Source organism: Psammomys obesus, unplaced genomic scaffold (assembly GCF_907164565.1).
Source record: "Psammomys obesus unplaced genomic scaffold, mPsaObe1.curated_primary_1811, whole genome shotgun sequence".
Lineage (NCBI taxonomy): Eukaryota > Metazoa > Chordata > Mammalia > Rodentia > Muridae > Psammomys > Psammomys obesus.
Genome location: NW_026596152.1, coordinates 7,077,433 through 7,103,176, shown reverse-complemented (window position 1 = coordinate 7,103,176; position 25,744 = coordinate 7,077,433). Strand labels below are relative to the sequence as shown.

Sequence of the window (25,744 nt, the reverse complement as noted above, 5' to 3'; positions counted from 1 at the left end):
TTTTTTTCAGCATCTACTGAGATGATCACATGATTTTTTTTTTTTTTTGGTCTTCAAGTATATTTATGTGGTTTACTGCATTTATTGTGTTTTGCCCAGTTATTGAGACCCCCAAAGACCACCAAGAATTGACTCTGCTGCAAATGCATGAGGGTTTATTGTATACATGTTCAAACATGGGTGGCAAACTTCCTGTGGAAGCAGGAGAGGAATGCTACCCTACAGTCTAGGGGAACAAGGTTTTTAAAGGGCAAAAACTCCTAGTAAGCAGGGATTTAGATGCTTTGGCGTTTACATGATTGGGTAAGGGAAACTGACTTTTGAAATGATTGCTTTACTTTAGGCACCAAGACCATAAGCAGTTCTGGCCTGGCCATCTGGGCCAGTTTCCTAGCAACTGTATCTCTAGTAGACAGGGAAAGAATTCAGTAAATCTAGTTCCTTTCCCCAGATGGCTGGACATGTCTCCATTTGCTGGCCTTTGTTCAGACTTATAAACCAATACCCACTAATATTTAATTCTTTGGTCTCTCAATTGACTTGTATATGTTCAACCATCCCTGAAATTTAGGAAGAAAACTAATTTGATCCTGCTGGATAATCTTTCTGATGTCTGTCTATATTCTATTTGCAAGTATTTTTTAAACAATTTTGAATCCATGTTCATCAGAGAGATTGGCCTGTAGTGTTCTGTCTTTACCTGGTTTTGATATTAGAGTGACACTGGCTTTATAGGAATTTGGGAATACTCCTCTTTCTTTCTTTTTCTTCTTCTTTTCTTCCTTCCTTCCTTCCTTCCTTCCTTCCTTCCTTCCTTCCTTCCTTCCTTCCTTTCGAATAGTTTAAGACAGATTGGCTTTCAAAGGCTGGTGGAATTCTGCTGAGAGTTTATCTGGTTGTGGACAATATTTTAGCTGATGGGTTTTTAACCTCATCATTTTTTATGGATCTGTTTATGTTGTTGACTTCATGGTTTAATTTTTGGTGGTTTGGCTCAATATAAAAATTCACTTATTTATTTTAGATTTTCTAGCTTAATAGAGGTCTTTAAAACTGGTCTCTTACAACATTCTGGATGTCTTTGGTGTCTGTTATCTTTTCCTGCTCATTTCCTAAATAATTTGGTTTCTATCTTCGGTTAGCAAGATATAACATTCTTGTTTATCTTCTCATAGAGCCAACTCTTAGATTCATAGATTTTTTTTTTTTGTATTGGGGGAGGGTTGTTTTGTTGTTTCTTTCATTTCATTGTTTTCTACTCTGATTTTCACTATTTTTTTCAAACCATTGAAGGGGTTTAGATTTTGTTTATTCTTGTTTTTCTGACTTTTTGAGTTGCATAATCATTAAATCATTTATTCATGCTCTCCCTCTCATTTTTTTTTTTAATATAAGCTCTTAGAGTTTTAAATTTCTCTTGTGGGACTGCTTTCAATGTATCCCAGAGGTTTTACTTGTTGCATTTTTTATTTTTATTTAGTTCCATAAAATATTTTACTTCTTTCTTGATTTAATCTTTGGTTTATTCATCATTCAGTAATGAGTTGTTAAAGCTCCATGAGTTTATATATTTATTAGAGATTTTTTTTTTTTTTTTGCTGTCAATTATATGTTTTGTTGCATTTTGGTCAGGTAAAATATGAGGAGTGATTTCAATATTTTTTAATTCATAAAGATTTGTTTTGTGTCCCAGGATGTGGTCAGTTTTATCAAAACATCCGTGTAATGCTGAGTAGAATATGAATACTTTGGTGTTTGGATGGAATATTCTGTAAATATGTCCTAAGTTCATTTGATGTATGATGTCAATTAATCCTGTACTTATTTTTTTGTCCAGATAACCTGGATGCTGGAGAAAGTGGATTGATGTTAATGTGTCAATTGGACACCCCAGAGTTTAGTGCATGTATGTTTAGAATAGTGATGTCCTCTTGATTGTTTCTCTGATTAGAATGAAGTGTCCCTTTCTATCTCTTCTGATTAGTTTCAGCTTGAAGTCTATTTTGTCAGATGTTGGAATAGTGATGCCTGCTTGCTTTGTGGTCCCATTTAATTGGAGTTCTTCTGTCATCCTTTCATTTTGAGGCATTGCCTATCTTTAAAGCTGTGCTTCTTGATCCACTCAATTGGCCAGTGTCTTTTGATTGGATTATTTAGGCCATTGATAGTTAAAGCTATTATTGAAATATGTATGTTAAATGAATTGTTGATTTTTGATGTTGTTTGTATTTTCAGTAGTACTTCATATTTCTTTCCACAGTCTCTCTTCTATGGTTTTTCTTATTTTCAGCCAGAAATATTGCTTCCTGCATTTTTTTTATGTTTTATTTATTAGATAATTTTTTTAGACATTTAATATCTTAGAAAGTTTTTCTTTCTCCTTCCATTATAGTGGATAGTTTTGCTGGGTATATATTCTAGGTTGGCCATTATAGTTTTTTAGGATTTGGAATGCATTGCTCTAGACTCTTCTGTTTCCAAAGTTTCCATTGAGAAATCAGCTGTCCTGATGAGTTTTCTTGTATATGTGACTTGTGCATTTTCTCTTGCTGCTTTCAATGTACTTTCTTTGTTATGTATATTTAGTGTTTTAACTATGATATGACATAAGATCTTCTTTTCTAGTCTTTTCTAGTTAGTGTTCTGTGTGCTTCTTATATATGGGTGGATATGCCTTTCTTTTGTTTGAGGAAGTTTTCTTCTATTATCTTGTTGAAAATCTAGTCTAAGCCATTGACTTGGGATTCTTTTCTCTTGTCTTCACCTATAATTTGAAGGTTTAATTTTTTATGGTATGCTACATTTCCTATATGCTTCTTTCCTATGTTTTATTTTTCCTTCTTCTTCATATTCCTTACTTTTTTGGTCTAGATATTTTGCTTTATTTTTGAGTCCTGATATTTCATCTTCTGTTTGACTCATTCTATTTATAAGGCTTTCCTTTGAGTTTTCTAATTAAGTTACTGGGTTTTCAATTCCATCATTGTTTCAGCTTGAGTCCTCTTTGTTGTTTATATCTTCTTATTGAATTTTGTTTCCCAGCCCTGGATTTCATCATTATGAGTATGTGTTCTTGAGCACCACTCAGGCAGGCATTTATTCTCCTTACTTTCTTTGTCATTAATTTCATTGAACTGCATCTCATTGTCTTCATTAAACTCCTTGAATTCTTTGATGAAGTTTTTGAGAGTTCTTTTAAATTCTATGTTCTGGGGTTCATCCAAGTAATTTTTTTGGCAAACATTTCTATAGGAGTGGCAGGCTTGGGAGAGCAGATATTAGTTTGATCTTTCACTGAGGTATTTTTGTGATGAGATCTTGGCACATGGACTTCTTTTGTTAGGTCTACATCTGATATGGACAGAAGGCAGAAAAGAGGAATGTATGGGTGGGTTGGGCCCTGAGGTTGGACATGGCTTGGGTTGAATGGAGTCAGGTGAACAGAGGCCTCTGGGCTTGTATACATGATGTACCTTCAGGCCCAAACCTAAAGTGTGGGGTAGATCTGGATGGATGGAAAGGTTATATGGAGGATAGAAGGGGCTTGTGGGATGGAGGAAAGTAGGGTGGGTCTTGGCAGAAGCCTAGTAATTGGTTGCAGCACAGGAAAGGGTGGATAGATAAATCTGAGGCCCTGGGCTAGATATGGTGGTTTGGACAGAAGCAATCTGTGGGGAGGGTCAGGGAAATACCCTCAGACTAGACCCTGGTGAAGAATGTGGGAGATCTATTTGGGTGAAGAGGTTCAATGTGCCATGAGCCAGACCTGTCAAAAATTTCTACTTTTGATCTCTTTCTAATGATTTTAAGTGACTTCATTGTTTTTATTTTTATTTTAAAAAAATGTATCCCCAGTTTATATCTATAATCTGCAAAGAGGTAAATGTAGTTGAAATGCAGCCAAAGCGTTTGGGAAAGCATTTCAGTTTTCACAAAAAGTACTGTTTTGTTTTTGGTTTTGAACAGCAAAGTATGTTTTAGCAAATTCGAGCAGGAAATAAGTATATGGGAGATTATTAATATATCAGCTGTATAGAACTGAGTGACTTAAACAACAGACATTTATTTTCTCATAATTATAGACTCCAAAGGTCTACCATCAAGGCTCTGGCTGAGTCTTCTTTCCTTTCTGCTCAGACCAGAGAATGACCTATGATTGCCATACTTTTGGCTTGGAATGAGTGAGTCTATCAAGTATATAGCAAGCAAAAGTAAAATAATAATAATAATAATAATAATAATAATAATAATAATAATAATAATAATAAATGGCAAGTAGCAGTTAGTTGGATAGACAGAATCAGGTGTGCAAAAGGTCCAGCAGAAATTGACTAGGGAAGCCTTGTTAAAGCTATCAGCTGGAATTTTCAAAAGAGAGCATCCTAGAGAGAGCAGAGAGTCCCCTCAAGTGAGACCTCTGAGTGAAAAGAATAGCAATGGATAGTGAGGACAGCACTGAATCACACACCCTCCAAGTCCTGCAGAAACTGCCCGGGGAGCCAAGGCTGTCAGCGGGAGTTGCTAATTGAGCTTTCTTTTCACAAACCACTCTCCATGGCTGAACTCCCAGCTTCTCTCTCTCACTGTAAAGACGTTTATATCTTGGAGTAAACAAGTAACATCCGTTGAAACTGATCTACCTTCCAGCTGTTTATAAGGATGTGATGTTTTCACTCAGGCTGTTCTCTCCCTGACGTAGAGTTGGAGGAGCCAGACCACTCCCAGAGCCTTAAAGGACACTTGGCATCAGCATGCTTTGCTTTAAAGTGTTGAGTGGGGAGGGTAGCGGTGACCTACTTCGAGAGCCAGCTCCTCAGTGAGCTCACATGAAATGGTAATGCTCAGTGAACTCTGTGCTCTTTCCTCTGTGTGCACACATGCAAAGGAAGTAAGCATATGCCATTTCCAGATACAATAAATTGACATATTTAAGCTGAGGCCATTAGAGAACCCAGCTGCAGGAGGACCGGCTTGTCTTCTGTGTGTACAGCTTCCATTAAACTCCTTTGACAGAGCCTTCCCTGTATCAGGGCAAGGGAAGAACCTTTCTTGTCTTGGCTCCGATGGCCTGAGGCACTGAACTGATTTGCACTATCTTCACATTTCCCCAGGTGCCTCCTAGTGACTCCCCTAAGATTTACTGTCCTAGTCCAGAGGTCTCTTTGTTCTGCTGTTTCTTCTCACCTCGTTGTTCTTTGTCTACATCATTGTTCTTTGACCTTCTCTTTTGGCTTCTCTCTTGTGGAGAACTGCATGTATGCATACAAAGCCAATAGTTCCCATGGAGGTCATCTTCCTATCACAACTGAGCGCAGAGAACTTGAGTTGGGGTTTTTTGTTTATTTTGGTTCTTCTGGGACAGAGTTTCCCTGTGTAGCCTTCGCTGACCTGGATTCTCTTTGTAGACCAGGCTGGCCTTGAACTCACAGAGAGCAGCCTGCCTCTGCCTCTCTGAGTGCTGGGATTACAGGCATGCGCTGCTGCAGTACCCAGTTTGGAGTCGGTTCGTAAAGCTGAACATTGACTGCTCCTTTAAAGCCTATGTGGCTCTGGAGAGTTAGATATTGTGTCACTGGCGGTTTTCTCACTACGTTAGGTGCCTTCGCATTTCTGTGACAAACCATCCGACACCAGCAACTTAAGGGAGCAAGGACTGACCTTGGTTCACAGTGTGGGAGGTTTGAATCCATGGTTCTTGGCTCCATTGACTTTGGACCCAAAGTGAGACAGAGCGTTGTGATAGCTGAACCATGTGGCCGTGTCTGCTCACCTTGTGGCAGACAGGAGGCAGAGCGAGAAAGGGACCAGGGACTGAGGACAATATTCAAAGGCATGCCTCAAGCACCATGCTCCCTCCACATATTTTCCAGTCTCTGAATAGTGACGCCAGCCAGGGACACAAGAGCTTGAGAGAGATTTCACATTTCAACCAATACCATCGGGGTCAGTCCTACACAGCTTGAAATCCTGAAGTCTCTTATACGGAAATCTCACTGGTGAATGTCAGGTCACGTAACTCTCCTAGCAACGAGGGACTCTGGGAAAGTGGACTTCTGACTTCTACAACACAGTATGTGGACTGACATGACACAGAAATTCCCAAGCATAAGAAAGAGGCACACAGTTTCTGAGAGATCAAAAATAGCTAAAACACAGCATGACCCATGGAACAATTGCCTAAGATTGCAAGTAGTTTCCTTCTTGAACAATTGTAACTTCTTTTGAATATGATGCAAACTTTTGTTATTTGGGTGGCAATTTCTCCATGGATAAAAGCAGTTAAAATAAAATTCTACAAGTGGTTGCATGTTGATAATTTAAGATGATTAAGGAAATGGTGATATTTTTTTCTAGGATATAGCAGTTGCACTTGACCACTGAAGAAAGCTAAATAAAGAAACCGTCGTGGGAAAAAATTTAAATACTTGCTAAAGTACAGTCTCATCCCTAAAATACTAGGCCAAGAGGGCACTTGAGATGAGTTCTCTGGCCTTCAAAGAGTAGAAAATTTTTGAAATGCTTAACATGCTCCAGAGCATGACTAAAAATAGAAGACTTTCCAGCTCAGTTTGCTAAATGTACTAGGCTGTGCTGTCTGCTTCCCAGTGAGCAATGGCCTCACCTACTCTAAAAATAAGGGTGTGGAGAGGCTGGGGACAGAGATGCCACTGCAGGCCTGTGACCAAGCCTAGGTTCGAGGGGTTTGGAAAGATGACCACCAAACCCTGGACAGCTGTGGCCATTGCCCCTGTCAAAAAAAAGCAAATGAGTTTAATTCATCTTGCAGAAAGGGAGCTGAGAGGAGATGACCTTGGCTCTCATCCCTTGTCTTCCAACATCCTTCCTCATTGGTTCCCTTGTTGCCCAGACTCAGAAGCCGGAGGTCAGTGGAGGGTGTTGATGAGCCAGGGTCCCTGAGCAGGTGGCGACAGATGGAGGGTGAGTCTGGAGAGCTAACCGGAAGTCGATCACGCACTGTCCTGCCATCTAACTGTCTTGATAAAGGCTAGCCAGGGTGAGCAGGTAGCACCTGGGCATGAGGAGCTAAGATGCTAAGCGTGGTCAGGTACTCAGTGCCTGGATAATCGGACCAGCAGGGGAACTCTGCTAAAACTCCATGTGTACAGATGGTCCTAGTAGAAGGACCAGGATCTGTACTAATAGGAAATAGAGAATTTCTTCACCACCAGAGTCACAGAGCCACCAAGTATTCAGACACGTAACTGCAGCAGGGCAGAGTCCGAGGAGAAGGCTCACCTCATTGACTCTCTGGCTCAGGAGGAGAACATTATAATCCTCAATCCTCAGAATTAAAAGTGTGGCCCTCTGGAAGGGAGGACAGCTTTGGCTGTTTAGAAATGCTCCTTTGTGTGGAGGGATCAGAGGTGAAGCGTATACCATCTGTCAGAAAGTGGGAAGAATTCAGTGAAATGACAATCTGTGATAAAGTAAGAAAATCCAAACTTTCAGTTGCAAGATGAATCGATTCTGGGCATCTATCATCTAGTGCGGTTACACAGTTAATGGCTTTCTCTTAGATCAGTGGCTCTCAACCTTCGTAACGCTGCGACCCTTTAATACAGTTCCTCAAGTTGTGACCCCCAACCACAAAATTATTCTCATTGCTACTTCATAACTGCAATTTTGCTTTTGCTATGAATTGTAATGCAAATATTTGCTAGGCAGGATGTCTGAGATGTGATCCCTGTGAGGTCGTGACCCACAAGTTGAGAACCGCTCTATTAGATACGTAACATGTTCCAACAGGGTTCGTCTTCTGTCTCCTTACAGCACATTAAAAGGAAACTGCTAGCTCACAGCTGTGCTAAGAGCCGGCCTGAGGAACCCAAGGGGCAGGCATCTCCAGCCTCCCACCTGAATAGACGACATGAAGGTACATTATGTGAAATAACAGCCTCACAAACCAAAGAACTCATCTGTGCATGTCTGGCAATCAGCAACTCCTGAGCCTTATATAGGAAAGCTATTGCTCTCATTACGTGGCAGTAGAGAAATCCAGAAAACACGCCCCCTTTAAATAAGTGAGTTTAAGACTGTGGACAAGACAGTCAAGGGGGAATCCCGAGGTGGGCAAGATTGAGTGGTGCCCGTTGGGGAGAAGTGTTTGTTTGGTAAGTCAAATGAGACCATGAATGGGAGAAAGGCTGGACAAACATATTTATGGGCCTCAGTTTATCCTTTTAGCAATAGGTGAACCTAGGGATCAGCACAGTGAATGGTGAACAGGGGTCCAGGAGAATGCAGAAGCTTTTCAGGGTGAAGAGAAGGAGGAACAAAAATTCTGGTAAGAGCAGGAGCCCGGAACAGAGAGGGGCAGAACCCTGGAAGTAAGACAAATAACTCCATGAAGAGGAGGAGCCATCAGAACTCAGCAGCAGAGCAAAAATCAGGAAGGTCACCAGAATCCCATTAGTAGAACAAAGCCTGGAGGAGCAGAACAAAGATGGGCAGAACCTTGGGAGTAAGAAAAGCACCTGGTGAAGAGGAGGAGCCATTAGAACATTAGCAGTAGAGCAAGATCTCAGGAAGCCACCAGCACCCTGTTAGTAGGACAAAGTCCCGCGGGGCCACCAGAACACTAACAGACTATAGGGTTGGTGAAATAAAAGAGGCATTGATGGTGGGGAGCGACAGCTGTGGATGGGTGTCCCCCGAGCAGCCCCGAGAGAAGAGTTAGTGACAGAAGGGGTTAAGAGCATTTGCTGTTCTTGTAGAAGATTCTGGGGTTTGGTTCCTAGAACCCACATCAAGCAGCTCACAATCCCCTGTACATACATATCACAACTATAGTGTATTTACATGTACTCAGGCGTGTGGGCACACATGCACACACACACACACACACACACACACACAATTTTTTTAAAAGCTTTTCTAAAAAAGAAAAATAAAAACAAATTATATTTTAAGTTAAAACAGAAATCATATTTGAAAGACAAAATCATGTACGTGGTATCCCTAATGCCTAAGTCATAAATTCAGACAGCATGATAACCATTTTAAATATACTGAAAAGAGACTATTACGCTGTTAAAAAAATCATCTTTAAATGTTTATATAAACATATGGATCCATCTCTATACATCCATGCATGTGTACATGTCTTAAAATCAGGCGCATAGAATCCTAAATCTTAACAGTAGCCATTGGGCTTACAACATATAAAGACAATTCATATCCATGTAACGTGTAACTATAGCACATAAACAAAATGACAGCACATTAAAATAACATGAACATATTTAACCACTGAGAGGGACAAAGGATGATGAAACTTTTATATCTGGGCTGACTGTGGGTCTTTGGGGAGAACCACTATGGAAGGGAGGCGTGGCTGAGTTCATCAGTTTAATTTGTTTTTTCTATTTTTTTTTAAATATTTTTAATTGAAATAGAGTTATAACCCTTACCCTCTTCACTTTTCTTCCTCCAACCCCTCCTGTTGGAGATTGGTCTGATGCTAATTACTGGCCCTCCGTGTAAACCTGCCTAAATCATTATACCTGATTGGCTAATTAAACAACCTCTACCTGGGCAGAGCAGAATGGGGTAGGCGTGGCTAAGGTTCCCAGGCTTTGGAGAATCCCGTGAGGAATCATGGGAAGGAGTGACAATTGGGAAGAGAGGAAAGAGGAGGACTCCAGGATGGGTTAGCCTGGAGAAAACACCATGTGGGTCGAGGATGGATTCTAATAATGCTGTGGAAGGGCCCAGATGGAGAATAAAAGCAAGTACCATGGGATTATGGATAAAAGGTAGACCAGTTGAGGAGGATTAAGGTGGATGGCATTGGATGGGGGCTGGGAGATGGATGATGAGGGTATTGAGACAGTGTAAGTGAAATATCTGCCCGGCCGAAGGTAAATAAAACTATTATAAAATCTAACAGGTGTCTGTGTCTCATTATTTGTGATAGCGGGTTAAATAATACTGCTGTGATAATCTTAGCGCTAATAATAAACATCTTATAGCCCAACACTCATTTCTAAATTCACTGCAACAGCAGTGTCTGGTCCATTGTCTGGAGGCCGATGGCTACTTGTATATTCTCCTTTCTGGAGCCCAGGGAGTTGATAGTCATCTGACAGCGTTAGAGCTGCTTGATTGCCGGGTAACTGGACTGTTTCTCAGGGGCCCTTTCCTCTCTCCAGATGCTCCACTGTGCCCTTGCTCTGAAACCCACAGATTTACTTTTCATTCGTTCTGATCTGCAAGGACTAAATGACCCTGACTCTGGAAGACCAGAGATGAAGACCAGAGAAGGTAAGATGAGGATCCACAAAACGACCAGACCCCTCAAAACATGTACTCACAGCAGCCTTGAATTTGGGCTATTGAGAAGAGAGAAAAGCAAACCCAGCATAATTAAAAAATGATCACCATCCCCCCCCCCCCCAAAAAAAAAAAAAAAAAAAAAGAACTGTGAAGTGGCAGAAAGAGCTTGGAGCTGACAGTGCTCCACCGCAATCTCACAGGGCTGTGGAGATGGTTGTGGTCCTGATGAACGTCAATAGACTTTTAATGAGTTCTTAATCAGGTGTATCATTACTGGACTCTCAGTGAGCACAGCAGTGGCCCTTGGGAGACAAAAGCCACTATTCAAGCCAAAAGGCGCTTACAGGTTCTGCTCCCTTCCAAGGACGCATCCGTATCCTTTTTTTTCCCCTGGCTGCCCTGCAGACATGGACACAAACAAAAGGAAAAGCCCAGGCCTCCTTTGCATTGGCTCTGAGCAACAAATTCCCCCTGAAAGGTTGATCTTGTTTGCATATGTTAATTTGTTCCCTCAGTCCCCACTTCCTAAGGCCTCTGTGACCCTCAGAAACCACAGGAAGCTACATTTGCCTTCTTTTCTTCCTTTCCCTTTCCCTATCCCAGCTGCCCAGTTCAATTTGTGGACGCCAAAGTTTAGCTCCGGGCAGGTCTTCACACAATTCAAAGCCAAATATTCATACGCCTTCAGTTAGAGTTGAGGACTTAGCTGGAAATACTGACTTGGCCTCAGTTTTAACTGTGTTTTCCTTCAAAAGAGGGAAATATGTGTATGTTCTGAAACTGTTGGTGCCATTGCTGGATTACAGGATTACAGGGTGCTCCCTTTTCTTCCCTTTCTTTTTTCCTTCCTTCCTTCCTTCCTTCCTTTTTTTTTTTTTTTTTTGAGACAGGGTTTCTCTGTGTAGCTTTGGCTGTCCTGAACTCACTCTGTAGACCAGGAAGCTGGCTTTGAACTCACAAAGGTCTGCCTGCCTCTGCCTTCCTGAGTGCTGGGATTACAGGTGTGCACCACTGTACCTGGCGAAGCTCTTACTTTTCAATTGCTTTTCTCAAAAAAATGTGGCCTGTCCTAAGTGTGAAGTCCGGATTTCAGGATCATACTCAAGGAGAATTGTAGATTTTTAGGGCATTAGGCAGATGTCCTGACAAACAATGCTTTGAAAACAGTGAACTTCTGATATTCTAATACTGATCCTAAGGACATAATTCTCAAATAGAATGAGAAGGAGAATCAGGTGTCTCATTCCTTGAGGATTCTGTGTACAATAAGATGCAAAAAAAAAAAAAAAAAAACAAAACACATGACTATATAATATGGGAATGACTATGTAGGTGACTGATTAAATAAAACAGTGAGCTAATGGAGAGACGAAGCTATATTACATAAATGCAGGTTTATTGGGAGCAATGAGGGAGCGGAAGAGGAAGGAGAAGGAAAGCATGCTGGGAAAGGGGAAAGGGCAGAAAGAGAGGAAGGGAGGAAAGGGGGAGGAACGGCAGAAAATTGGGCTAAAGAACCAAGATGTCTGATTGTATAGTGAAGTCCTCTGGGAGGGAAGCCCTGTCCCTAGGTGGATGGCAGGGTATGGCAGCCACGCCCTGCAGCAGGTAGGGACTTTAAGGTAGGTAGAAGAATTGATACTATTTGTCAGTGGATAGAAATAGTTCATATTTGGAAAAATTTCAACACCTCCCCTTTTCTGTTTTGGGCCTGTTTCCATTAGACAAAGAACTCACTGTAAGCAAGAAACTGAGGATGTTGTCACCTCATAATCCCAACCTAAGGACATTTGTTCTTGTAGGTATCTTTTTCACCTCATCCTCCAGTTAGCTCCAAGCCACCACACACCCAGGCGGCATGGGAGATAATGTAAACCAAGAGCTGATCGTGCTATCACATTCTTTGATAAATGATGCAGAGGATGTTAGGGCTGGTGTTAAACCTGAAAATTGGGAGAGAAAGACCACAATTTTAAAGCCAAATTTGAAGCAAGCTTTAATTAAATACTGGTCAGGATGATGGATTCTGGCCAGGGCCATTCTGGGATTCCCAGAAAATGGGGACAGTGGCCACCAGTCGCATTTTTACACAGGCTTAAAAAGGCCAACCCGTGAGGCCACAGAATTTCTAGTCAGGTCCAATCAGGAAACAAGCGTATATCCTGATGCATCTCCTACCTACGGGTGGTTGAGCACATTTGTGCAGTTGGGTCAAACAAACTTGTTTAGGGGTGTGAAAATATAGATAGCCTCAGCATTTCAGGAAGTGTATGCTTACAGGTTAAAGGCATTATGTTTTATGAATCTCTTAGGCAGTTGGTTCTCACACAGACCCCCTTCCCCTCCTTTCAGACACCTCTAAGCTTCCTTTTGAGAACCACTGAAAGAAATCCGAGCCTGTTGACCTACACTCACTCAGAGTTTGTTTCTGCCATTCCTCTGTCTTTGGGGCTTTTCCCGGCCTCGTGGTTGTGAAGAAAGCAGTGCAGAGCACAGCTATAAACGAGAAGTTGTTATATACTGAATGAGGAAATGTCATGACAACCATATTGTGTCTTAAATTGCATGCCTTAGGGAAAGAAAGCTATTTTTGCCCCTATCCTTCCAAGTTCTGAGTGCTAAGCAATGTGGAGAGTAAAGGGCGGATTTCCTTTTCTAGGTTATGGTCTTTTTAGAGGGAAGTCAGGGAAGGACCCTGAAGACAGGAACTGAGTGGAGACCCTGGATACACACTGCTTACTGGCTTGTTCCCAGGCTTATATTCAACTCAGACCCAGCAGCAATCCATGGACACCCCTCACCCCCAATGCCTTCAGAACCAGTGCTAACTGGGAGACTCTTAAACATAGTTTGGCTTCCAGCTTAAGATTCAGCCTGGTCCCACTCTGGACCACAGCTTCTGTGTACTGACCTTGAGGAAATACTCCCAGAAGATCCCACCTCAATGATTCTGGTCTTTTATTAATTTCAGCTGATTTTTCAGCCCCGGCTGACCTCATCCACTGAAGCACCTGTTTCACTTTTACACATTCCTGATTCTAACTTACCACACAGAGAGTCCTCGAGAGACTCTCAAACTGTTCCCTGAAACTTTACAAGCCTCAACTGCATTGCTGTCAGCATTATCTTTCAACAGCAGCTTATTAATCTCTGAGCAATCAATTATTATTATCAATTAATAAGAGAAATGTGTACAGATTATTTAGTATGAGTTTTACATTTCAAAAGGAAAGGAAGACTCTAAGAAACAGGTAAGGATGGGGATAAGCTCAGTAATGTGTGGTAATGTGCTTGCTCATGCAAACATGAGGTCCTATGATTGATCATCAGAACCCAATTATAAAAACAGCATGTCTTTACAGTGCTTTTATAACTCCAGTCCTAGGGAAGTAGAGAGAGGCATATCCCTGAGTCTCACTGGCTATCCAGCCTGGCCTGATGGGTGAATTTCATGCCAAGGTGAATTTCACACACCCTATATCGAAAGACAAGGTCTTGAAGAATGTCAAGAGGCAACTCTTGAGGAATGACAGCCAAGGTTCAACTCTAGCCTCCACATTCATGCACACACATAAGGGAACACTGCTTGCTGGCTTGCTCTGAAGGCTCATGCTCACTTAGATTTCTTCTGCAGTCCAGGATCAGTCTAGGGATGATGCCACTAACAGTAGGCTGGGCCCTTCTGCATCAATCAATAGCCAGGGTAGTCCCCTAAAGATATGCCCACAGGCCAGTCTGACCTCAATTCCTCAATCTAGGCTTTTCTCACAGATGACTCTAGGTTGTGTCAATTTGATAAAATTAACTAGGACATGGACTATGGTCTTGTATTTGGGCTCAGGATAAACTACATTTTACTCCCTTTGGAGAACCATGTTTCAAGTTCATAGTGTACATTTCTTCCTAGCTCCCAAGTTCTGTGACTTCATCTTCTTGATTCGAAAACAATCATGGTGCGAGAACTATTTATGCTAAGGAAAATGGCTAAGACTACTCATAGGAGTTAAAAGTGATTTTTCACATTTAGTGTGTGTGTGTGTGTGTGTGTGTGTGTGTGTGTGTGTGTAGCAGAGTTTTAGCAGAGCCAGTGTATCTAACATGAATTCTGGGGTGATGGCACCTAGGCTCTGAAGTAGCCTTTTGTAAATAGTGATTGTCATCTGAGGTTTATGAAGTCGCTCTTCCTGACGTATTCACAGAGACTTTGCATAACTCAGTCCTGAGGCACACCTGGCAAACTAAGAAGTCTTGTATGGGTGGGGATTGAATTGCGTAGGTAATGGCTCCTTCAGACAATTCCTAGACCAGATAAGAGGTTTTAGTATGCTGGAATTGACTTGCTGAACATGTAACAATAAAGGGGCTTAAGAGTCTGATCCAGTGCCTAAATTCATCCTTCAGTGTCTCTTTCTTTGATCATACCGCATAAGCCAGAACACCGACATGTGTGTACCTGTATACACACGCAGAGAAGAAAGCCCGTGGCTAAGCGTTTACCGAATGCTTATTGAGCAACTTATTTCCTAATTGTTATAGGCTGGACACATCTACAATGTAGCTGCACAGGGTACATGCTAAGTTTCATCCCAGTATCCCTTGTAGCTAAAGCAGGGCATGGGGCAAAGGGATAGAAAAGAAGCTCACTCAAGGCTACTGAGAATAGTCTTTTAATAAAAGAGATACACAAAAGAGAAAATATCCTTCTTTTCAGCAGGTCAAGGCTATGGCAAATGACCAGGAGAGGTGAGCAGCTAGTACATTGAGGCTGAGGCCTGGGTGATGATGGTGGTGGTGGTGGTGGTGGTGGTGATGGTGGTGATGATGGACTTGATATCTGAAACAAAATATAGTCTAATTTTCCAGCTATCTCTAATACTGTCTGAAGAAGTCTCCTGACTGGTCAGGTCTTGTAGCAACTCACTGAACAAAGCCTGTACCCGAATCGTGTTAGCAGTGTGTGTATGGATCACTGTGGATTCCGGTATGCTTCGAAGATTTCTCAGGCTATTCAGAGATGTACTACCTCAGCCTCTTATATTTCACAGTCATTAGTTCAGTGCTTCTAAAGAGGCGAGGATATTCACATAAGGTAGAGTTTACTTTCTGCAGTTTTTCACCTGCAGATTAAGTTTTCTGAACTTTGAGAAGGTGCCTCAGCCACTGTGGAAGACTGTGAGTAGGAGACTGTGAGCACCCCTGTGTACCTCAGAGACTCTGAGTCACAGGAGCCTTTAAAAGGTGATTTGACTTAGGAGGTCGAGGCAGGAGAACCATGAATTCCAAACTAGCCTGAGCCACATGATGAGCTCAAGTTCAACCTGGGCTACAGAACAAGATCCTGCCTCAGGAGGAAAAAGCTTTCCTTTGTTAATCCAGCTGAGCGTCAGGAGTATAGGTTGTGCCATGAAAATCCAGGTAGGGATATGGTAACATGTGGAGATCAGAGAACCAGAAACAGAGGTTCCGGCACGGAGCCTGGGCACAAGCAGGGGCTCCAGTTTGGATTCTGCACGGCGTTATTACACACTTTCTTAGGACGGTTCACAATTGTTCTTTTTAAAAAGATTCTCCCGCTCCACATTTTCAAGGAACAAATTAGAACAGCTGTGATTTTGACAAGGATCGCCCCCATTCTCTTCTCTGCCAGCTCCTTGTACTTTGTCAGTGCCATCTCCGGGAGGGCGGCGCAGTAGTGTTCACAGGTGAGAAAGAGAATCCAGCTGCTGAATGATCTCAAACAAATTGGAGCACCTCATTTACAAGAACTGTTTCATTCTGCGAATGCAGTGCCCCGGCTGTCCACTGGGCGGTGGGTATGGCCATGCAATGCAGAGGGCAGGCTAGCTGCGGCCCACTCTGAGTGAAAATGGATTTATAGGAAATGAAATGTTTTTGCTTTGCACAGCTCACCGTCAATCTGATGTTTTTTTTTTAAAAAGTGCAAGTTTCTAGATACCTGAACAAGCCTTTCTCTGCTTTTAACATGAAAAGGACTAGCTAGAGAGCAGTATTGAGAGATGAAAGAGGGCCTCAGAAGAGCAGGCAGCTGCAGGCAGCCCCACTGGAACAAAAGAGCAGGAAAAACGGGGGATCTCCTGGTGCTGGCAGCCCCATGGTCACTGAGGGAGACCCTGGGAGGGCGTGGAGACCACAGTGCTAGTGACCTGCCAGCTACGAAATTCCGCCACAGCTGCATAACCCATGGGATACTCTTTCAGTTCACAGGCGAGGATGCATCTGGTGAGACACTGCGGTGTTAGGGAGGGAAAAGAGAGTTCAGATCTGAGGATAAATAGATGTTAATTTTTAAGTTAGGACAACTTTTTTCTTCTAAAGTCCAATGAAACTGGACCTTCAGGAGGTTAGGCCTTCAGGGAGGAGCTAGCTTGCAGGAGGCTACTCTTCCATGGGAACCTCCTCCTGAGGGTAGGCTCAGTTCAGTTCTTTATCACGGTGTCTGTCTGTAGCTCACGCCCTTGAATGGCCCTGGAGTGGGACAATACAAGATGGGTGTGCTCGGTGAGTGGGGTCGGCGGGCAGTCCCAAAGAGGGAAGCACACATTACTCCTCCTTGGTTCATTCACTCACTGTCACCTGCCGGGTTCCAGGGACGCCTCGATAACACAGCTCCTCATGGACTTTGTTCTGAATGGGAGACACAGACGTGAGTACAGGGAGCATGAAGTGAGTGTTTAAGAGCTCCAGAGGCTGCTGTGCAGGGAGGAAGAGGAGAGTGGGCGGGGTTTTATTGAGTCAACTCCATACTCGATAAACACACCTTAAGGATCTTGTATGTCTTAGGCAGAGTGCTAGATCCCGGGCCTCCCGGCCAATGAGCCTGTGTTCTAACTACGAGGAGTCTCCCTATCCGGAAAGGTTAGGAGTCCTTTTGCAGTTTGGATTAGTTGCAAGAGCGTAATGAGATTTCTCAGGTTGGAGCTAAGAATGGCGTTTGCTCATGAGTCACAGATTGCAAGAATCCCAGTATGCCTGCATTTTGATTCCGACCTCCACCTCGAGGTCAGGTGTAAAAATTTCTATACGTAGAGATAGAGATCACTTGGGCTGCTCTGGGCTGTGTCAGCGATACAGAAAAAGAGGTGCAGCTCTGGAAGGGAAAGACCCTTGACTCTAGGATTTTGCCAGTCTCTAATTTAAAAGGTAAACAAAGAAAGCCTTGGGTGGGGAGAAAGGAGTCTTCATTCTTTGCAGCCTGTAGTGCAGTGGGAAGAAGGCAGCGGTTCGTCTGCATTTTCATGCGGGGAGACAAATTAGGCACCAAACTGTGCAAATGATTTACATTTACATGAGAGCCAGAGGTGGTCGGTGTGGGTGGAAGGTCCTCCAGGCGGGCGGGTGGGCCACAGGGAGATGAGCTGACTTCTGCACTGGCATCGTTGTGAAATTACACTCCCAGCTCGCTCACCCCCACAGCTTTCTCTTGGAAGATGAGGTTTTTAATGCTAAAGGGAAACTGAAGAGAGTGACACAGTTGCTTTCCCGAGTTGCCTCCATCCGCAGTGGAGCCTGACGCTTGCAGAGCGCAGAAGAGAGAGGTCTCGCCTAATCCATGGCGAATGGATCCAGTCTGCCGAGGGCAGCCTGCTGGGTGAGGTCACAGGGTGAGGAAATCCCGCCCTCGGAGCGGCTTTCTAAAGCTTGCGATTTCACTTGTACGTAAGTGACCCCACACTGTTTGATCAGCACGGAGGTCTGACTTCCGTGCAGCGTGAGGGCATCTTTATTAATTGTGGACTCTCAGAAATTCCTACCCAGTGAGGTAATTATAGAAGCGCTCTATTTGCAGAGGGTTCTCTGCCTTTTTAGCGTAGCGCAATGGCAGCGTTTATGTCATTGGTTCTCAACCTGAGGGTCCCGTCGCCGTAGGGATCCAACGACCTTTTCACAGGGGTCACCTAAGACCATCAGAAAACATAGATTTTTGCATTATGATTCACAGCAGTAGCAAAATTACAGTTATGAAATAGCAACGAAAATGGTTTTATGGTTGGGGATCACCACAAATGTCGCAGTGTTGGGAAGGTTGAGAACCACTGCGTTGGATCATGGGAATCATCTTTAATAGCAACACAAATGTTTGGTAACAGAGTCTCAGGGTCTTATCAGGAGAAGTTCTCAGACTACTGAAACGGTTAAAAGCACGGAAAGCCCTGGACAGTTTTGGCAGTTCATCCTGTGGCATTAGGAAAGCTTGTGCTATAAAACAAAACTACACACAAAACAGCAATCCATAAACACTAAAGGGAAAACATTGCAATTGAATCAGCACGATAAGAGAACATTCTGCCTTGAAAGAGCCAAAGCTTCATTTTTTCCCCCCAGATACTGTGGTGTGATATAGCCTCAGAATCTAGGGAATTTTTCATATATATGACAGAGTTTTTGAAAAATCCCTTCAAAAATTATTAATCAGAAACAGGATGCTGTCTGCACAAGACAAAAGACAACATAAGGACATAAGCACCATGCTCTGGGCAGGAGCTGGCACACCTGTGTTCATATCACACTAAGATGTTGGGCATCCCCCAGAAAGACTGCCCCCCAACCATGAAAAACCCAGTCCTGTCTATTATCCTTAAGAAATTCATCTCAACAGATTTAATGTAATGAAAAGGGGGAGGAAAGGAGAGGTGCGGCAGCCCATTAAGGAGATAAACCAAGAACATCAGACAGAAAGATTCAGAGAGAGAGACAGACACACACACACACACACACACACACTCACACACACACACACACAGAGACATAGGCACACACACACACACACACACACACACACACACACACACGAAGCCTTTATCTTGCTCTCTGGCAGCAGGTGATGATGTCAGGTTGCTAGGCAATCTAGAAGCAACGCCATTGACTTGTGAGCTGACATTATGCATCTCTGTATACCCCAATAGTCAGTTGAATGTTAAATAAAAAATAAACCTAATGAAATTGATAAAACATATTAGTAAAATAAAACAAAAGTATGAGAAGAAAATCCTTAGAACGTAACTGGGAGACGCTGAGACCCCACACTGATGGTCGGAGCCCTTTATCCTACCCAGCAAGACTCAATTGTGCAAAGATATCAAAATGACCCCCAAGTTGACCTACAAATATCTATTTTTTACAAAAGTGTGAGTTATTCACATTCTAAAGTGTGAATCTGTGTATTTTACACTTTCTTGTAAAATCTTTGCAGTCTTTTGAGGAGTGCATGTGAGTTATATGTGTATTTACCATTTGCAAACATTGTTCTTCATTTCTTTCTTAATGTTATACCGTTATCTCTTTTGGCTTTTTTAGTGGTTACTTTTTCCATTTAATTACAATGTTTAAAAAACTATTTTTTTTTGAAAGTAACATGTCCATGATTTTCTTGCCTTGAGAAAATTCCCAACACAGTTGGATCATGGTTGATCTTGAACGGGCACTCCTCGAATTCATGGCCCTTCATTCACCTTTAGCTATGTGTGAAGGACTGTGCTGTGGTTACTGAGCCCGAGCTTCTGTGTCACTGGCTCTTTCGTTGGTACTGCTTAGATCCCTCAGTGTGAGGGTTGGGAGCAAAGACCTTCCTGTACTAGGACTCCAGTGGGTTTTACTGCAAAACTTTGCACAGGCATCTGTAGTAGCTTACGCCCAAATCCACACTGTATGAGAGAGAACCCTTTATACCAACTTCCCGGTGCTGGATAGTACGGCTTATATTATTAATGCCAGTTTTCTGAACATAGGCCAGTTTTGTTATTTGTGTTTTCTTTTTTAAATTAAAATTCATTTATTTATTATTTGCTTTGTTTGTATGAGTGTTTTCCCTGCACGTATGTATGCGTACCATGTGTGTGCTCAAAACCCCTCCCACTGCCCAAGGTTTGAAAGTTCCTTTTTAACATGTAATAAACAGGCCAGCATCATCTACTTCACCATGACCCTCATTTATTCTGGAGGAAGGATGGGCTCCCCTTCCCTCAGAGCTCTTCTTTGAAGGAGGGACGGGCGCCCCCCCCCCCCCCGAAAATCTCCTCCTACCCCCCCCCCCCCCCCCCCCCCCAGCTTGACTGCTGACCAGGCAGCCACATGCTGCTGGCCTCCGTGAGCTTCTGCCATTCACTGGTATGTCAGAGAAGATGGCTCTCCCTCCTTTCTATTGCAGCTCTGACCACTGCAGTGCCCATCTGTGGGAGCAAGCAGCCAGCTGTTCCTGAAGCAGCCATTTTGTCTGCCCAGACAAGAGTAGGCTCCTGCCTCTGCCTCTCCTAGCTTTGGAGCTCTGAGTCAGCCTCTGTTACTGGCTGCTCACAAAGCAGCCACCGACTTGTCCAAGCCAGGCCAGGCCCTCATCGCTGCCCTGAGTTTTTTTGATCTTGCACTTCACCCTTTTCTTCCTCAAAGCATGTAAGTTTATGCAAGCAGGCCCAAGCTTCCCAAGAGAGTACCTGACAATTCCCGGGCTCCGCACAACCGCAGAACGACAGTCAAGGCCTCATGAAGCAAGTGAGAGGGACCACGGGGTTAGGGAAGCCTGATGTGACTCCCAGGGTCAGGCTCAGGCTTTTGTCACAATTTTCTCTCTTGAGGGCAGACTCAGGGGACTCATGAGAAATATGCAAACCTCCTCTGAGACCAGCCACTATGACCCGAGGATTCCCCATTAGATGTATCTCTTACAGGTCCCATCACCTTTTAACATTGCCACACTGGAACCAAACTTCCACCAGCTGAGCTCCTGGGGACGGACATATCCTAACTCACCGATGCTTACCTCAGGAAGGAGCAAGCGGCTGCTGCACCCATCCACACCAGCAGCAGGGCATTGTTTGGGGTGTTTCTGGGGCTCTGTACAGTCCACGGAACTGGTATTCCTTACTGTTCCTGCTAGCAGCACTTGTCTGGAGCAAAGTTATCTGGAAGTTAATGCGTTCCAGTTCAACTGCGCTTGAGTTGGGTCCCACGGCCTTCCCCCAGCCAGAGAGCTAAGTTTAAGGTGCACGTAATGCTCTGAGACTAGTGGACGTCCCTGAGCACAAGGACCTGCTGACCTTCCGATGAGGCCACCAAAGGCCGTTGCTCTTTAATTTCACCCGTGACGTGAATATGTAGTTACCAGGTGCTGGTTCCCATGCTGGAGGGTGCTCTGTGTGTGAGGTGAGAGTGGAATAGGGACATGCAGGTTCACCATGAGCGGAGAACAGCCACATCCCTGAGTTCCACGGTTAGATCAGCCTTCTCTCTTCGTCTCTAGCTCTCTTGGTTTCTCCGCATCAGCTGGGTAGTTCCCGAGCGGTCTGCACGCAGATAGGAAGGTGGAACATTGAGTGTATGTGTCACCTCCTTGTCTGTTACTGTTGGCTTCCCTTGAACGAGTGACGCAAGGCTTCTGTCTCAGTTTTTTTCATCCCCCAAATTGGAGATTACAAAAGCCGTAAGGCAGATCCAAAGCAGCATTTTAAAAAAGTTCATAATAAATTCATTGTTTTTCTTCTGGTACTTTCTATTCTTCAAACTAGCATCTCCAGAGGCACTGAAAATGGAACTCAAATGTGCCGTCTTACCACAAGAGGGTGCATTTGACCTTTGCCAACAACGAAGTCTAATATTTAAAGCTTCTCTTCATAGACATGGACTTTTCAGGGGCTTAATATTTAAGAGATGAATTCCAAATGTCATCATCAAATTATTCAGGAGAAGTTATTTGTGTGTGCGTGTGTGTCTCCGTGTGTGCACGTGTGTGTCCAGGCAGTCTGTAGATCCTCGCCATGTGTTTTCTGATGACTGTAGAATGGGAACCATATTCTGATAACATTACTGCCACCAACCAGTAAATCTTTGGCATTAAAAGGGGAGACTGTCCCATGAAGAAGACAAGGGCTTTCATTTGGAATCCATTAAAACTACGTCGGCTCAAAAGTATTGCTGCTAATGTCCCACCTTTTGCAGCACTGAACACCTTGCAGGTGATGAGTTCAGGACCCAGAGCATCAAGTCCAGGGCACCCTCTGTTCTAAATGTGTCTGTTTGGCAATCGGATTTTTCAATTTTCTGCTCAGATTTCTACATCATGTTGTTTTCTTGTTACCAGGGAGACCCAGCGTCAGTCTCTTCCCCAGCTGGGACATCTTTGGGTACCATCTCACAGTGAGCTTGTCAGCTTGTGCCACCCAGTTGTAACGTATGCCATGCCTTATTCCACTGCTATTTCTATTTATTCCTTTCCCCAAATCTAGAATGTTAGGACAAGAAAAGTGTTGAGGGAAGTTGGAAATTTGAACTTGAACTCTCCATGGCCGCTTTGTAGGCTGGCTAAGGTGGGTGCGTTATGTAAAGCTTACATATGCTACCCTTTGGCATTGGTCAGATTTTGTATTGCTGTGAGCAGATACCTGCTGGAAACAAGTCACCATTATTGTGTGCGTTAGGGAAGCGGTATTAGTGCAGCAGATACTGTTTGGGAAGCATCATGATTTGGGGAGCTCACCTATTTTCATTCCTCCCATCTACACCACCAACTAAAGAACATTTTTGGGCTTCCTGCTCTGCAGAGGATTTCAGCTGTAGCAGAAACTGCCTCCAAGCCTCTGCTAAATCCTGAGCTTACGGATGGACCCTGCTGAGGAATTCCCTGTGAGGGATACAGGAGAGAGGGTGTGTGGGAGGAAGAGAGGGATGGTCAGTTCAGAGATTCTCTTCCTGTGGAGGCCAATGGTGCCTCCAGGAGGCCTAGAGGGGCCGAGCCCAGGCTCTGAAGCTTTCTGCCCATAGCATGTCTCTGCACGTAAGCCACAGGCAATGTGGAAGCAGATACATACAAAGGTAAGGGCATCTGTGACTCAGCCAGCCAGGATCTCAGTAGGGCTATGATGACCTGGAGGCTGGAAGCCCTTTCTGTGTGTTTGTGTGTTTGTGTTTGGGGTGGAGGGTTGTGTAGGTAAGGGGGTACATGCTATGTGTGCACGTGAGTGTGGGTACCATGGAGGTTAGAGGCCTCAGATCCCTTGGAGCTGGAGTTGCAGGAAGTGGGGGCCTCTGAGTACTGGGAGCTGAGATCCAGAGCTCTGGAAGAGAGGTAAATGCTCTTACCAGCCTAGCCATTTCTCTAGTCCCATGTCGTTATGGACTTTACATAGAAGGAGGTTAGGGATGAGTGACCGCAGGCACAGGTTTTCCTCCAGTGTGCCTTTTCCAGACAGAGCACAGTTCTCTGTATCATCCTCCGAGGGACACAAGAAGTTAATCCCCCCACAGATGCTCTGCCCACTTCTCTCTCCCAAGCTATTTTTCTTCCCTAATCTGTTCATATCCTCTCTTCTCTTTTCCCTGTGAGATAGATTTCTTCCAAATTCCCCAGCCATCCAGACTCCACCAGAATGCCCTAGCATGCTTCTTAATCCTGACACACAGGTCCTTAGTGTCACAATACTCAGGATCAGGAGTCGGTCTCCAGGAGACAGCTCTTTAAACATTCTTCAAAAGTCTCATGTTATAGCATCGATACAAAACAGGCTAAACCAGGGTTCTGAGATCCCCTCATTAAGGCCAATGATTTGCTAGAATGACTTTTGGAACTCAGAAAGTAGACACTTGCTACCTGCCAATCCCAGGCCTCTCTTGGAATCTACCATTCCATTCTCTGAAAGATGCAGTTTACAGAGTAACTGTCCTTCTAGGCGTGGTGGCTGGCATCAGGGATTTATCAGCATGTCCTTTTCTAGAGCTATTTCTTTTCCACAGTTCTGTTTTGCCACTTTAACAAGTATTTTTTTAAACAAGTTTTTAGAGTTCTTCCTTTGATACCTACTGTGAGGTTTAAAAGAAAAACTCCCGCTTGTGTTATTAGCTTAAAGAATATTTAAATGTGTGGAGGTTTGGGGATCTCTAACAGCTTGTTCAACAGCACACTGAGTGTTTTTACTCAGTTTATACACACCTGAGCTGACGACAGCTGCAGTCACCCATCTTCTTCCACTCCCTGTGGGACCCTCCCTTCCGGGGTTCCTGAACTGCCCTAAAACTCGGCTGCAGACAGTTCTGGTCTCCCCTCCTGCACAGACCTCTCCTCCATTCCCGCCTTCTGGATGGTTGTCTTTGGCCTGGGTGTTGAGCTCTTTGAGGGTTCTCTTTGTGTTTGCTTGTGTGTGGTGCTCAGAGGAGACTCCGTGGGATCTTTGCCTGTTGCTCTCTCCTTGGCACTAGAAACCCTGAAGACCTCAGAGGAGAGGTCTTTACCTCTGAACTGTTTGTTTTTGCTGTAATCTCAGTACCCTCCTCAGCTCTCTCCCTGTGGCGTCTTTCTTGCTTTATCATCTACTCCTTGGCTTTGTCCTTATCTTCTGATGTCAGCGTTCTCCTTTCTATGTCTCCCTCTCCTACTCAACAGTTTCTAATTCACACATTCTAATTTTAGATGGATTGCAGTGTGTGTGTTTATGTCTGTTTGTCTGTCTGTATATCTGTGTGTATGTGTATGTGTATGTATGTGTGTATATATGTGTGTGTGTGTGTGTGTGTGTGTGTGTGTTTTAGGACCTGGAAAAGCACTCTCCTTCCTGACTACAGGACTTCTGCTTTTTGGAAGTTGTATGTGGACTTGCTCTTTGCTGAGCTAAAGTCTGGGCCTGTGTAGTTAGTTGATAAAATGTTCAGGGATCTGAGAGGAAAACTGTGTTGGATTGCATGCATTTCTTAGTTGATTTTTAGCTCCACAGCCGTGGTTTCGAGAGCTCAGAAATGTACAGCATGAGAAAGATCTTCCTGCTACTTGGTGGTTTGCAGCTGATCTGACTAGCCATTCGTGGGTCTCCTCATTTCCCAGTGAAGTATTTTTGAGACAGTAAGGCCGACATTCAGCCTGACAGGTAACGTCGCCCTCAAACATGGACCACAGTGGATGGAGACCAAGCTTCCTGAGAAGGTTTTCCTTGCTGGCACGTTCACACTTCCAGTGACTCGCACTGCCACTGAGGCAGAGGTCAGGAAGCACTTCATTTCTCGCTCCAGCCTCTGAGTCTGGGACCTGTTGTATAGGTTTCCCTTTTGTAGTTTCTTAAAAACAAAAACAAAACAAACAAAAGATGCCCCCCATACCCCAAAACCTAACATTCAAGAGAAACTGATTAATACACAAACAATGGCTGTCCTTTTGTGATCTAAGAATTTTATCTCTGGAAGGCCTTCTCTGACAGCTTGTGCATAGTATGCACATCTATACTTGAAGGTATTGAAAGTGACAAAACCATCGAAGGGAAGAAGAGGGAAGAGGCTTTGGGACTTTACACAATCCTGTTTTTTGTTTTGTTTTAAAGCATGAGTAGAGATGATGTCAGGCCTGGGCTAGGGCTACCCAGGCCACACTCACATGTAGGAGCCTCTTCTTCTGCCTGTGGCTGACTCTGCAGTTCCCAGTGCTACAGGGAAATGGCCCACAGACATACAGGTCTGC

At 43.8% G+C, this 25,744-nt stretch overlaps 1 long non-coding RNA gene across 1 annotated transcript in view; it reads left to right on the top strand.

Moving 5' to 3' along the window:
* Positions 1 to 16,745: 16,745 nt before the first annotated feature.
* Positions 16,746 to 25,744, top strand: part of LOC129666778 (uncharacterized) — a 29,806-nt gene continuing 20,807 nt past the window's right edge. Inside the window, exon 1 of the long non-coding RNA XR_008718652.1 lies at positions 16,746 to 16,815. This is a non-coding gene — a long non-coding RNA (uncharacterized LOC129666778). The remainder of the gene's footprint in view (positions 16,816 to 25,744) is intronic.